Source organism: Chanodichthys erythropterus, chromosome 3 (genome assembly GCF_024489055.1).
Source record: "Chanodichthys erythropterus isolate Z2021 chromosome 3, ASM2448905v1, whole genome shotgun sequence".
NCBI classification, from domain to species: Eukaryota; Metazoa; Chordata; class Actinopteri; order Cypriniformes; family Xenocyprididae; genus Chanodichthys; species Chanodichthys erythropterus.
The window spans coordinates 35,047,568-35,061,608 of record NC_090223.1 but is presented as its reverse complement, the minus strand read 5'-3'; the positions used below and the strand labels follow the sequence as shown (position 1 = coordinate 35,061,608).

The 14,041-nt window shown below is 36.9% G+C and overlaps 1 long non-coding RNA gene across 1 annotated transcript; it reads left to right on the top strand.

The window, feature by feature from the left end:
* Positions 1–11,087: 11,087 nt before the first annotated feature.
* On the top strand, positions 11,088–13,772 carry LOC137011501 (uncharacterized). Its single transcript, XR_010893481.1, has 3 exons — positions 11,088–11,221; positions 12,348–12,400; positions 13,232–13,772. It is a non-coding gene; the product is annotated as an uncharacterized lncRNA (long non-coding RNA).
* Positions 13,773–14,041: the final 269 nt, after the last annotated feature.

The window sequence follows — 14,041 nt, the reverse complement described above, 5'->3', positions numbered from 1 at the left end:
TAAAATAAAGGTCATGTTCTGCTCATAAAATCTCCTAATATCACCACGACAGGACTTTACAAAGGCATCATGTATTATATTTTGTGTATTCTACAAATCAACATTGGCTGAGATCATAGGTATTGTGATAATACATTCATTTTTGTACACCATTAGTTTTACAGTTACAGTAACACACACATTTTATGTGCATAAAAGTCTCACACATATCATGAAGTTAATTAATATTCAAAGATCATAAGATTAATATTCATTCAGTGAGAACAGAACATCTCACACTCAAAATGGAATAGAAACCAGTACATGGAAACCATAGACTAAGCAAAGAGAATGACTATATTAATTTATGGTGTGAACACTGTGTTCTGCTGAACATTAGCTACTATGACTGTCTGTCAGAAAGAACATTGTATTCCAAACTCATCCATGCTGGATGCTTAGATCGATATTATTTTCAACGGACACCAAGTGCCTCTCAAATTTCAGAATATGCCTGCCCGCATTTTCTCATAAGCTGATTATTTTACAATAATGATGTGCTCTATTTATCATTTCAAGTGGGTAATTGTTATGTAACTTCTATAGAAATAGAAATAGAAAGCAAGGCCTACATTCTACTGTCGTGTCAGCCAGCAGGGGGCGTTATTGATTCATGAAGCAATTAGCTTTGATAACTGATGGTCTGTCTGTTACAGCTAAAGCCCTAAACGCTTACATTGAACACGACTGAGTCTCAACTATTGTTGCTTCAAGACCTACATTTTATATTGCACATCAAGTGGCAAGTTTTTTGTACAAAGGTAAGCAAAATAAAAGTCCTTAAAATTGCATGTACCCCCCAAAAAATGCTAAAGTATTAGCTTTACATAGACTGAAAAGAAAAATGTTGTAGGTAAATAAAACAACAGAAGGGTAATTTTAGGCTTAGCACACGAAACAACAATCCCTAGGCCTAATATACTGTATTAGCATTAGCTAGCCGTATTTCTAAATGATTAATTTGCTCCAAAATGCCAAGTATGATTGGACCCAGAGCCTGAGAAACCAATTTATTTTGCTATCCTATAGTTAGTAACATTAAGCATTCTTTCCCCGTCAGACTCATTTTTGTCACTCGCAAGTTGGACCACCGACACATTCACACTCACACCAAAAAAGAAGCGAGTCGTTATATTTTGCAGAAAGACTCTCGTGATTATGGAGAAATATGTTTATTTGAAGCGTCAAGTAATTGAGCCTACTAATGCCTTATGCAAACAAACATGCGTGGATGTATGTTGATGATTTTTATTCTATGAGTCTTTGATAAATGCACATAAATGTGTATGAATAACTGTGCGGGGGGTGACTCACGCTCTTCCAGCGAGGTACATATAGCATATGAGCGGTTCAGCAATCTGTCATTCAGACTCCCCCTCACTGTTGTGTGTGTGTGTGTGTGAGAGAGAGAAACAGAACGAGAAAGATCAAGAGAGGGAAAGTCACAGTCACGCTGAGACATGGAGATTATATCCTGTATTTGAGTAGCTCTGTGCAAGTTTATACTTTCCCCTTGAACAAAAATAGATCTTCTAAATTTTAGTCTTAGTTTCTGTGCTAATTTTACACAGCTATCCTAAATAAATTACACACCTATCGCTGTGATACATGATTATTTGAAAAATAAGTTCAACAAAAGCATATACCATCCTCTGAGCTCACAACAGGTTTGTAAGTTATCGTTAAAAAATCAATTATCCACCCTATGTTGAGAAACAAATTAAGTTTTTATTTCAGGGACCCGGTAGTGTCCAACCAAATTTTCCTTAGTGGAAGCTTTAAGATAACATACCGGTAAGATTATACAACTCTGAAGAATATTTCATGTCCATTTTATTCATTTTGTGATAAGCCATATAATAAGCGGGATAATGTACAGCAGCCAGTCATTATCACAAAATAAACCCCTTCTGGGTAACACCAGGTCACCGTGTCTGGGTTTATTTTGCGATAATGATCGGCTGACTGTACATAACACCTTACAGCATATGCTCACAACAACCCCATTCTGAAAAAAACATAGTGACTAATCAAATGCATAAACGGAAAGCTTCAAATACTGAAAGAAAAGCTTCAATTTAGAGCAAGACCACAGTCTTCACTGGTGTGCAACAAAGCTGCCTGACCCCCTACCTGCTACCATGATTAGAAGAATACAAAAGTGTTTTGGCTGAAATTGGCATCCAAAGAAAATTTCCACCAAGAATAAAGTTCATCAGTCACCCTGACCCTGGAGCTGTGCTGAAAAAGCAGATAGTTATAAGATGGCTAGTCGTCAACCAATCACAGATTTGTGCCACACTTGCAGCCTAATTCCATGTAACCCAGTTAGGGTGCAAATAAACAGTGCTGCAGAGGTTATTGAGGCATCAGCACAGACTTGATGAGGACACATTTTGGTTGGTTGCTTATCATTTTCAAAATTTTTAGAGTGACCTAAAGCACAGACTAAGGGCAAGGAAAATACTAGTTAAAGGGGTTGGCTCGCCCAACAATTAACATCCTGTGAACCATCCTTACTCATCATTACCTCATTTTGTTCAGAAACTTAAAGGGTTAGTTCACCCAAAAATGAAAATGCAGACATGTTATGAATCAGTGTATCGAATCATGAATCGGATCGCGGTTCAAACCAGCCAAACGGCTGAAATCACGTGACTTTGGAGATGTAGATTCGCAGATTCGATACACAGATTCACTATGCTCCGATGCCTCCTGAAGCATTGTTTTGAAATCGGCCATCACTAAATAAGTTGTTATTTTGTTTTGTTTTTTGGCGCTCCAAAAATATTTTTGTCGCTTTATAATATTAATATTAAATGACTGTACGCACATGAACTGATTTAGATGTGTTTTTAGTACCTTTATGGATCTTGACAGAGGAAGTGACATTACTCCCTATGGAGGCCTCACAGAGCCATCGGATTTGAACTAAAATATCTTAATTTGTGTTACGAAGATTAATGAAGGTCTTACGGGTGTGGAACGACATGAGGGTGAGTAATAAATGACAGAATTTTCATTTTTGGGTGAACTAACCCTTTAAACATGGAATATAGTGGACTTTTATGTTTTTTTATGGATATTCTTTTGTTGTTTGGAGAAGAAAAGTTTGGATATTCTGCTAAATAAAATATTTTACCTTCCTCTGAAGGCAAACAGGTTTTAGACGAAGGTGTGAAAATTATGACAAAATTGTTATTTCATATTCCTACAACAAAGCAGCTGATTGGATTTATCATGAATATGGACCTCAAGAGAGTGTTTCTCACCAGACATCATAAAGTTGATGAGCTGAAACACTTTTGTAAAGAGGAATGGTGAAAAATCTCACCTGAACATTGTGCATCTGAACAGCAATTGCAAGAAATTTTTTTTGTGGAGGTTATTGAGGGTCAACCAGTTTTTTAATCTAAGGGTTCATATACATTTCCCACCCTGCACTATAACTGTTTATACAATTTCTTTAGTGATGATTTAAAAATTGTTACTTTATTTTGTGAGTTATTTGTTTAATCAAACTGTCTATTTTATGACCCATCCAAAGGTATACATGTTTCCCGTAACTGTATCCCTTGCTCAAGGGTGCTGTGGTGATGATCTGGTATCTCAATATGATCTTTATGGCCTTTACCTGGTATTGAAACAATTAGTACTGTTAGACTGCAGCAACACAATCAGATCACTTAAATGTCTAGATGTGTAGGCATCTAAAAGCCTGTGAATTGAGCAAGGTTTGGTATAGGACACTCATTTTTGTTGTTTCGTTTTCCCCATATGGAGTCCATTAACTCCATGTGTTAAGGAGCTTATTGTGTCACATCATATAAAACCTCTGACAGAAAATAGTAGAGCTTCAAGTCATTCTTCACACTAACAGCGTGAGTGGGAGAGACAGCAAGAAAATGTGTGTGTGTGTGTACTGGGTCAGTTAAGGGAACAGACTTGTGCTGGCTTTATGTGCTCAATTCATTAACTGCACAAAATTATAAGTAATCAGGAAATGGTTATTCTAGCTTCTTAATTAGCCTAATTAAATTAGAGTTTGGTTGGGGAAGAGGGACTTGAAATAGTGCTTGCTTGTGTGTATGAAACATCCTCAGAGAAGCTGAATGCTCAGATGGGCAATACACTGGATATTGTATGAGAGTGTGTATGAATGAATGTGTAGGAAAAACTGGGGCTAGACATCCTCTTGAGATAGATTGGAAGTTATCTTTGTAGCTACATACAGTACCTTAATTGTTATGGCTTTGGTACGTTTGAACTGTCATTGCCACAGGAAAAAAAAAAGAGTTCCCAGTTGATTGGACCATGTTGTGTACCATTCAGAAATGAAATGAAAATGCAAATCAAATTCAAATCCTGAATTTAAATTAAGGTAACAAATTGGATGCAGAGTTGCAATTTGTATTTGAATGTAAGAACAGATTTTAAAATAAACTCAATTAATTGACTAATTTTTACTGGAAAAGCCAAGTTTGTCAAGTTATTGAACATAGAAAACACTAAATAATCCATTAAACAGAGAAAGTAAAAGATAACATACAGAAATATCAACAAATATGTTTGGTCAACAAGTATTGGAATTAATAAATTAAAGCTGCAGTCCATAAGTTCTGCCTCTTTGTCGCCATCTCTGTTTGAAACCCGCAATTGCAGTTATATGCAGAATTATTATTGTTACGTGGGTTGTGTTTCGGCTCGACTCCGTGCGGATGAATCTAATGTTTGGTGTCAGTCACCACATCGATGCGGATACTGTACTTCAGAAACACAGATTCTGCGATTTGGATGTACGACCAAAATAAGAATTTTCACCAGAAAATGTCATCTGAAGGAGTAAGTAACTGATCTGCAATATTTGTTCTGAAAAAAAGCATTAGGCCTACAATAAATCGCGCTGCCAATGGTGATTACATCTAACGATCGCTTAGCTCGGATCATGCCAAACTGTGCAAATTATTATTACTGTTATACTTTGTTCTCAAATTGTTAATGTTAACAACATCAGCATTGTGTGACTACGTGTATTTAGTGTGCATTAGCGTTACTTGTAGATTTCAATTTCTGTAGCCTCTCGTCCGACGTCTTTTGCTTCTGTCTACGGGTGAATCACTGATAATTGTCATTTGGACCTTTCTGGATTACAATCCACCATCAAAAAGATAAGTTTAATTATTGCAGCTGCTGTGAGAAAATGCTATAAATGATCCGCTACAAGCAGCCTCCTCACATGCCATATAGTCTACTAGCTGGGACTCCTTCCTTTCTGTTTACAGACATGACGCAAAGATGAACGGCTGCATGCTTGAATTTCCCGCGGAAACCCAAATGTACCGCTCTTATTATAAAACATTATGACAAGCTTACCGTTGTGAATCGGGCTAAGGTAAGGAGATGGTTTTGAACACTGGCTGGTTATGTACCAGCTCAAAAATTGATTTGGGATCATTTTTAACCAAAAAAAGTTACAGATTGCAGCTTTAAATTTATACATTCAAAACACATGTGACAACTTGCCCCATTCTTACAATTATATATTAAAAAAAAACTCTCTGTGTGACATCTATCCCCTGTCTCCCCTATAATTTTGGCTGTACACCCCTAGACAGCCATCAGTGCAATCTCTCTGAGTGACCAGTCTCAGGTAGCAGCAGGAGGGGGAAGGGCCAAGAGGGAGAGAGAGAGAAATAGCCTCCATTAGCAGAGAGCTGGAGCCTGTAGAGGTTAATCATTACTTCAGCATCACTTCTTCAGCTGAGAGCCAGATGGCTGAGTGGAACCCTCACAGAGACAGAGCAAGAACTGAAAGTAGCACCCCCTGCTGGACTACACATACACAAACACATGTGTACACACACACATTGATACACTTGTCTCCAGATTTCTTCTTCTCCACAGTGTGACTGTTCCGCCTGAAGAGTGGCGCTCCTCAGCGCCAGGCACAAACGACTGAGTGAGCATGTAGCTTATTTGCCTCAGTAATGGCTCTGTTTCCATAGCTCCATCATGTTAAGGGAGATATCATGCACATGGGTTTCACATTGACTGACCAATATCACTCAGAGTGCTTGTAGTCAGGCGGCCCTGAGGGCTCTTTGTTTAAAGACAGGGATAAACACTTTGGCGCTTTGTTAGGTTTCCAGAAGTTTCTGTCTGTAATAATTACTTTCTGTGTTGTTGGTTTTTTCTCCCCTAAAGCCCAATAGTCTCCTGTCACTATGCTCCATCCCTCATCAGTATTTCTGTCTTTTCCCCATCCTCTCAGTCACAGTCTAATGGTCATGCTTAATTGGCAGCTGTCTAATTGCTTCTCATTAGCTTGTGAAACCAAACATCCCTGACACAACAAATAAACAAAGCCTTTTTTCATTTGCTTCTTTTTTTTTTTTTATTCCTTCAGGTCCCACACTACCCCATCTTCCCCCGCCTCATCGAGATTTCTCTCAAAATGTTTGTCTTTTATCTCATTCGTTTTGATCTGTTTCTCTCACAACTACCCAGGTTCAACGGAAAGGCTCTGCATTTCCCAGGATGTGTCTTAATATGGCCATTTCTAGGAGTGTACTGCTGTCAAAATCGTTCCAGTTCATTGAAATTGAAATTCCCAGAATGCATCTGGAGAGAGATAGCAGAGGAAATACAATCCCCAGGTGCATGGCTATCATTGTAGTGATGCGTGACGCGGGCTGATGACGTAAAACAGTAAGTGCCGTCAGTCATGACGGAAGTCTTGACTATGGTGTATGGCACAGTCTGACGTGCAAGATGGTCGCTGACACAGCAACTTTTTTTGTCCGGCTTTCTCACTGTGGTCGCAGTCTCACAAGTAGCAGTCGTAAAGGACAGAAAAGGATGCTCAAGTCTAATCAGAGAATGAGTAGAGATTAGTTTATACTCAATGTGCATGCAAAGGGAAGAATTTTACAGTACATCTGAATGCTTTTATGTTTATACATTATCCGTTTTACTTAAAATGCAAGACTTGCCCATTTTTAATGACTTTCATGCACTGTACTTTTTAACAGATTCTATGAAAATACATTATGCTGCAATGCAACTGTAGATAGAAAGATAAATGCTTGATACCAAATATACTTAATGTGTGACTTCATAGTGAGTGTTTAGTAAATCAAGGCCTTTATAGCTGAAAGTGATGGTTGACATAAAAGTTTGACGGCTATCCAGTGTAGGATTTATATCCAGTCTTCAGTGTCACATGATCCTAATGCTAATGCTGATTTGGTGCTTGAGAAACATTTCATATTATAATCAATGTTGATAATAATATTGCTTAATATTTGTGTGTGAACCATGTAACATTTCTTCACCCCCATGTCATCCAAGATGTTCATGTTTTTCTTTCTTCAGTCGTAAAAAAGTGAAGGTTTTTGAGGAAAACATTCCAGGATTTTTCTCCATATAGTGGACTTCACTGGGGTTCACCGGGTGGAAGGTCCAAATTACAGTTACAGTGCAGCTTCAAATCACTCTATAAGATCCCAGACGAGGAATAAGGGTCTTATCTAGCAAAACAATGTCATTTTCTAAAAAAAAAAAAAAAAAAAAAAAAAAAAATATATATATAAAAAATTATATACTTTTTAACCACAAATGCTCATCTTAAACCTCTGCGATCCACACGCATGATGTAATTACGTTGGAAAGGTAATGCGTGACATAGATGAAAGTACAGATCCAGTGTCTACAAAACAAACGTGCAAAGAATAAGCCAAATGTCCATTACAAAAAAAAGGAAAAACAATGATGTTGGACAATTTTGAAGTTGGAGAAAATGAGATGGATTTTTCACCCTACCGCGATACTTCCACCTACACCACGCGTCAACTTTTCAGTAAGTGCTAAAATGCAGAGCAGTGCAAGATGAGCATTTATTTTATTTTTTTTAGAAATTGACTGATCATTTCACTATACAAGACTCTTATTACTCAGTTGGCATCGTGTAGAGCCCTTTGAAGCTGCACTGAAACTACAATTTAGACCTTCCACCCATCGTACCCCAGTGAAGTCCACAATATGGATGAATGTTTTCCTCAAAAACCTTAATTTCTTTTCGACTGATCTTGAATGACATGGGGGTGAGTAAATTATCAGGAAATCAGAAAAGTGAACTAATCCTTTAATGAGTAGGAAGTTTAAAAAAACAATTTATTTGAAATAAAAATATTTTGCCACATTATAAATCTCTTTACTGTCACTTACTGACTCCAAACTTATTATAGATTTGTTTTATGTGCTGTGCTTTAGCAGTTTGACAGATTGTACATAAACCCTCTCAGAAGAGTCTTTAATTTCATCCCTTTTAAGCACCATACACAATCAGACGGACATGGTGTTGACGGGATAGTCCACCCCAAAATGGAAATTCTGTCATAATTTACTCAAAACAGATTTTACAATCAAACATTTGATGTGTCCTATTGACTTCCGTAGTATTTTCCCCCCATACTTTGGAAGTCAATGGGGCCCATCAACTGTTTGATGAACCATATTCTTCAAAACATCTTCCTTTGTGTTCAGCAAAGAAGAAAGAAATTCATACAGGTTTGGAATAACTGGAGGGTGAGTAAATGATGACAGAATTTTCATTTTTGAGTGAACTATCCCTTTAAGTTAATTGTCAGACCCCTACAGTCTTTTCCATTATAATGCACTTCGTCTAGCTGTTTTTGAACACAAAACTGATTCTCCATGCCAAATAGTCAATTTTGATAGCGGCTAGATATCGGAATGCAACACAGCCTCTCTCTTCATTTGTCTACCTTCCTGCATCTCTTCGTATTTGGCAGTGTTTGAGTGTCTGGTAACCTGTGTCACCTTTAAATTTATCCACCATGTACTTTCATACCCGTACAGAGAACTCCCAATTCCAATTCTCTTCTCCGTGCAGAGTGCTTTAGTGGCCTGCTGGCCAACTCCATACAGTCAGCAATGCATCAAGCTTTAAAATGGACATCTGCACAGCAGAGCCGTTTAGCCAGAGAAGTGTGATATATAGAGCCCCTTGTTTCAGTGGTGAAAAACATCAGCCCATGTGAACGCAGACGCCTCCCTATGCCACCACTCTGCTTTTGCCACAGTATAACCCTGGGCTGTGAGAAATGTGTGAACAACAGTATTTGCTTTGAAGAGAGACACTGAGGAGATGACTGCTTCGGGTGAAGTGCACTCGCTGTTTTTTTTTCAGCCACTCTATCACTCCCATGCAAACAGCCACACGCAAAGTATGCCAGAGGACTGAATATTCATCACTTTTCTCTTTAGCTTAAAAGCAAAGGGACGTGATCATGCCAAGTAAGTCTTAGAAACACATTTTGTCATAACACAATCTGATGTAACCAGACACATAGGCACATTTTCTCATAGATCCACATAAGCAGGCATGACTTTGCAATGTAGCATGCATTTATACTTGTATATCATTTCATGCTCTTTAATCATTCGGATTGATATCCGATTACACATTCAGTTTAAACTTGGCCATGCACATGTCTTGGATAGAAGCCTAATCTACTGTCCCTGGGCTATATGCTAAATTCTGCAGCAAAGTTTTTAGTTTTAACACTCTCTTTGCCCCATATGGCAATTAGCATTTAGGATTTGCGGTTACTCCATTCATGTGTCTCATTCATGACTGCCCATTTGAATGTGGCTCACAGCATTCCCAGGCTTCCTTATGGTGATGATGATACTAATGCCAGGCAGCAAAATGTTTGGTCGAATGCTTTCTTAGCCCCGTAGGGCTAATAGTTTCACGGTTACTTCATTCATGTGTCTTACTCATGTTTGCTCATTCAAAAGTGGGGTTTTCGTTTCCAAATTTCCGGATGGTGAAGCTAGGGTTTTGAAGACAACTGATAATAATATTATTTTACCTACACTGACACTATAAAAATGAATTGAACATTTAAACTGAATAACTTTCTTTGCAATATCAACTTACTGAACTAAACTGAATCAATATTGAACTGACTTGAGCTGCTTTACAGCTAAAATTTAATTTGTTTCATTTATGATGAATTTTCAACAGTAACACTGTTATTGTTCTGTTTATTAATTTAAAGCAGCTTTGAAACAATCTGCCTTGTATAAAGTGCTATATAAATAAATGTGCCTTGACTTTAAGCCATTTGGGATGAGTGAAGTTGAATCATATTTCATCCCTAATGTGCATGCAATGTAAACAATCTAACAAGCTAATTTTTGGGTTGCTAGATTTAAAGAGCGGATCAAAAAATGAAAGGTTTTTCCACATTCATGTTCTGCAGTTTCATTTCTAACATATTAATGCCTGAATGTCATTGTTTATATATTATCAGTTTGCTTAAAAAATGCAGTCCTTACAAAAACCATGAAGTGATTTAGGAAGAGTGAAGTTTACTTATGTAAGCCTCGTGAGAAAAGGTCTACAGTGTTTCTCAACCCTCGTCCTGGCGGACAACAACATGAAAACATGGATTCATCCTGCCATGTTTATGGTTCATCCTGCTAGTGGTGTAATGGTGAGGGGGATTTTCTTGGCACACTTTGGTCCCCTTAATACCAACTGAGCGTCGGTTAAATGCCACAGCCTACCCGAGTATTGTTGCTGACCATGTCCATCTCTTGATGACAATCTTCTGATGGCTATCTCCAGCAGGATAGCGCACCATATCACAAAGCTCAAATCACCTCAAACTGGTTTCTTGAACATGACAATGAGCTCGCTCTACTCAAATGGCCTCACCAGATCTCAATCCAATAGAGCACCTTTGGGATGTGCTGGAATGGGAGAGTCACATCAAGGAAGTGCAGCTGACAAATCTGCAGCAGCTGGGTTATGCTATAACATCAATATGGACCACACTGAAAAAAGTGAAACTACTGTGTTGTTCATTTAAAGTGCATTTTTACATTGGACTAAGTGAAAATCATGGTTTCTGGTTTAAACCTGTTTTTTTCAGTTTGCCTTAAAGCAAATAACGAAGCCCCTAGAACAAATTAAAAACAACAATTTGACTTAAGTAGTATTTTTACTTTAAACCAGATGTTTTCATGTCACGTGACCACATGACGTCACATCAACTAACTGCTCGCGCCACCAGCCAGCATTTTGCCATCCGCCATTATCGCTTCGAGTCTGAAGACGGTCCGTTGCCCAGGAAATCTTTTAGACAAGGTAAGCATTCGAAAATGTGTTATTTTAACGAAAATAATTGTTTTTCATTCACATTTATGGTTAGTGGCAGGATGGACAATTAGGTTATTACTTTACAGACAACTGTGTTTGTGCACATGTTAGCTAAAGCTAGCCAAACCAAACCATGCTATCGCAATACGCATGTTGCCTCAGTGTGACAAATACAAGGTTAATTTAGTTGTTATTTCACTGTGATGTAAGGAAAATATAATGGTAATTTAGTGTGATAAGGCTCGTTTGTCTCTAACAAAGTTAGTGCTCGCATAAACTACAACAGCTTTCTCACATACACTGCAGCCGTCAAATAATCTAATGTTGGTTAAACATTGATTCCGCGGGAGCTGTTACGTTATATGAGACGTTAATTGTAATGTCGGAATCAGTTAATGTTCGTTTGAGCCTATTTGTGTATAGAGTCGGTAATTGTTTTTTTTTTTTTTAAACGGACAACAATTATTCGGATTTCACATAGGCAAACGGCTGAAGCGGTGCCAGTTGTTGGAGATGCGTTTCCCAAAAACATCGTTATCCATCTAACATCGCTAATTCTGTCGTTACTAACTTAGTTAAATGATTCTGTGTTTCCCGAAACCATAGTTCAAACGAACATTCACAAAAAGCATCGCAAACTTGTGTGGTTGGAACGACAGCTTTCTTGTTTTTTACGACATATGGACTTAATCATTATCTTGAGCAAAATAAGCAAGCTCTCATTAAGTACAATGTATATCTTTTATTTTGAATATATACAAATGTCATTTACATATTTTAGTTTGTCAAGAGATTTTAAGCACCGTTTTTGAAGAGTGCGCATGTGTGTACGTGCTCTAGTACGCAAGTAACGTTAAGAGATTGAATCTGGAAAGCAAAATGACTAAGAAAAATGAAAGTTATTAATAAAACTTACTGAATTAGAAAATGAGTTCTGATTGACAAGGAAGAATTCATATTCCATTGTTTCTCCTGTCAGCATAATGCAGTTTAGTACAATATCACTACAAAAGTAGGGACTAATTAATAATTACAGTCTAGTGATTATGGATAGTGCTAATTGCCCCAACAAAAAACTAAGATGTGAAATCTCACCTTTTCCTTTGTTTTACAGGTTGGATTTTGTTCCCTGGAAATTCCAGAATTTTGCCCTAATTGCTGAATTTGGTGAGTACCAATGTAAACATCTGTGAACATTATTTTTATGTTTTAAATAGGAAACACTAACACTAGAGAATAGCTTTTAAATTACCACAGAGTAGTGTCGTCACGGTACCAAAATTCCAGTAGTCGGTACCGATACCATGAAAATGTTATGGTTCTCGGTACCAATTTCGGTACCACAGTAAAATTTATTGGAACTATTTTACTATTTTATATAGCCTATTTTAAAAACATTAAATATGATTTGGAGTGTGTGTGTATATATATAGGCTACCTCAATTAAATAAATTTTGAAATATAAAAATAAATAAATAAATAATTAAATGCTCAAACATCCATTGTGTACTGTTGAAAAAAACAGCATATGCTGGTAAGGTAGGTTTTAAAGCTGTATGCTGGTCAAACGCTGGTCCTAAACTGGTCTTGCTGGTCCATACTAGTCCTAAGCTGGTCCTGGACCAGCATAAACCAGCTCAAACCACCATACCAGCTTCAAAACCTACTTTACCAGCATATGCTCGTTTTTTCAACAGGGGTAAAAGACGTGTTTATTTTAAACAAATTTAAATTCATATTCACAAATTCATTAACAACTCTATTTTGACAATTCTGGTTAAAAAAACTGCTAAGACAGCATAAGGCCTTATCAATTTGACTTAAACAAATATTCAGAATTTACTAAATAATATTGACTGTGAAATTTCTTTTCTTTTTTTTAACCAGAATTGTCAAAAGACAGTGTTGTTAATCATTTAATTTGTGAATATGAATTTAATGTAAGTTATGACCAATTTTGTACTGCAACTAATATTATTGTTTTCTTGTTTTGACTAGATCCTTTTGGATGGGCAGACATGGCAGTCAAAAGGCCAGCCAAGTTGCGTGTTATTCTGAATCCTGATGACACCAGGAAGCTAGTTTTGCCTGGTGGAATTCCAGAGTCAATGGAGCAGCTTATGGCTGAAGTTAGGAAAGTGTGTGGGTTAAATGGCAATTTCAGACTGCAGTACCAAGACAGAGACTTTGGAGATGCACTAGTGAACTTGACATCTACTGTGGAACTTGAGGATTTGACAACTGTCAAGGTCATCCCAATATCTGATGTTAGATGTTTTATTGTGCTTTATTGTGTGTAGTCTGTGTGAAGCTCTAAATATTGGAGAAATTTGGATACAGGATGTTTTATTGTGTTAGATCTTGTATTCAAAAACCTTTTTAAAACCATTTTATTTTAATGTTTTTTCCATCTATTGTTGATTAAGGCTAGTCTAACTGGCAGCAAAAGTCATTTGGCTTTATTTATTTTTATTTTTGTATGTTTTTATTATTTTTTATTTTTTGACTGAGAAACTGATTCATATATTAAAGACATCACAATAAAACACAGGTCTATTGAAGAGAATAATCATGTCTTTATTTAAGTAACATTTTGTCTTGTGACTAAAGAGAATAAATTGATTTAGGTGTTATTAAAAATCTAGTTTGTACTGAATCAGAAATTTAACTTGAGTAAACTTAATAAAATTCCTTGTAACAAAATTACAGCAATTTTTTTAGTTTAGTCCAAAGTAAAAATTATACTTGGATGTTACGGTAAAAAGTAAGTTTTTCCAAAGTAAAAATTTTAAGCTGTACTAAAGTAAA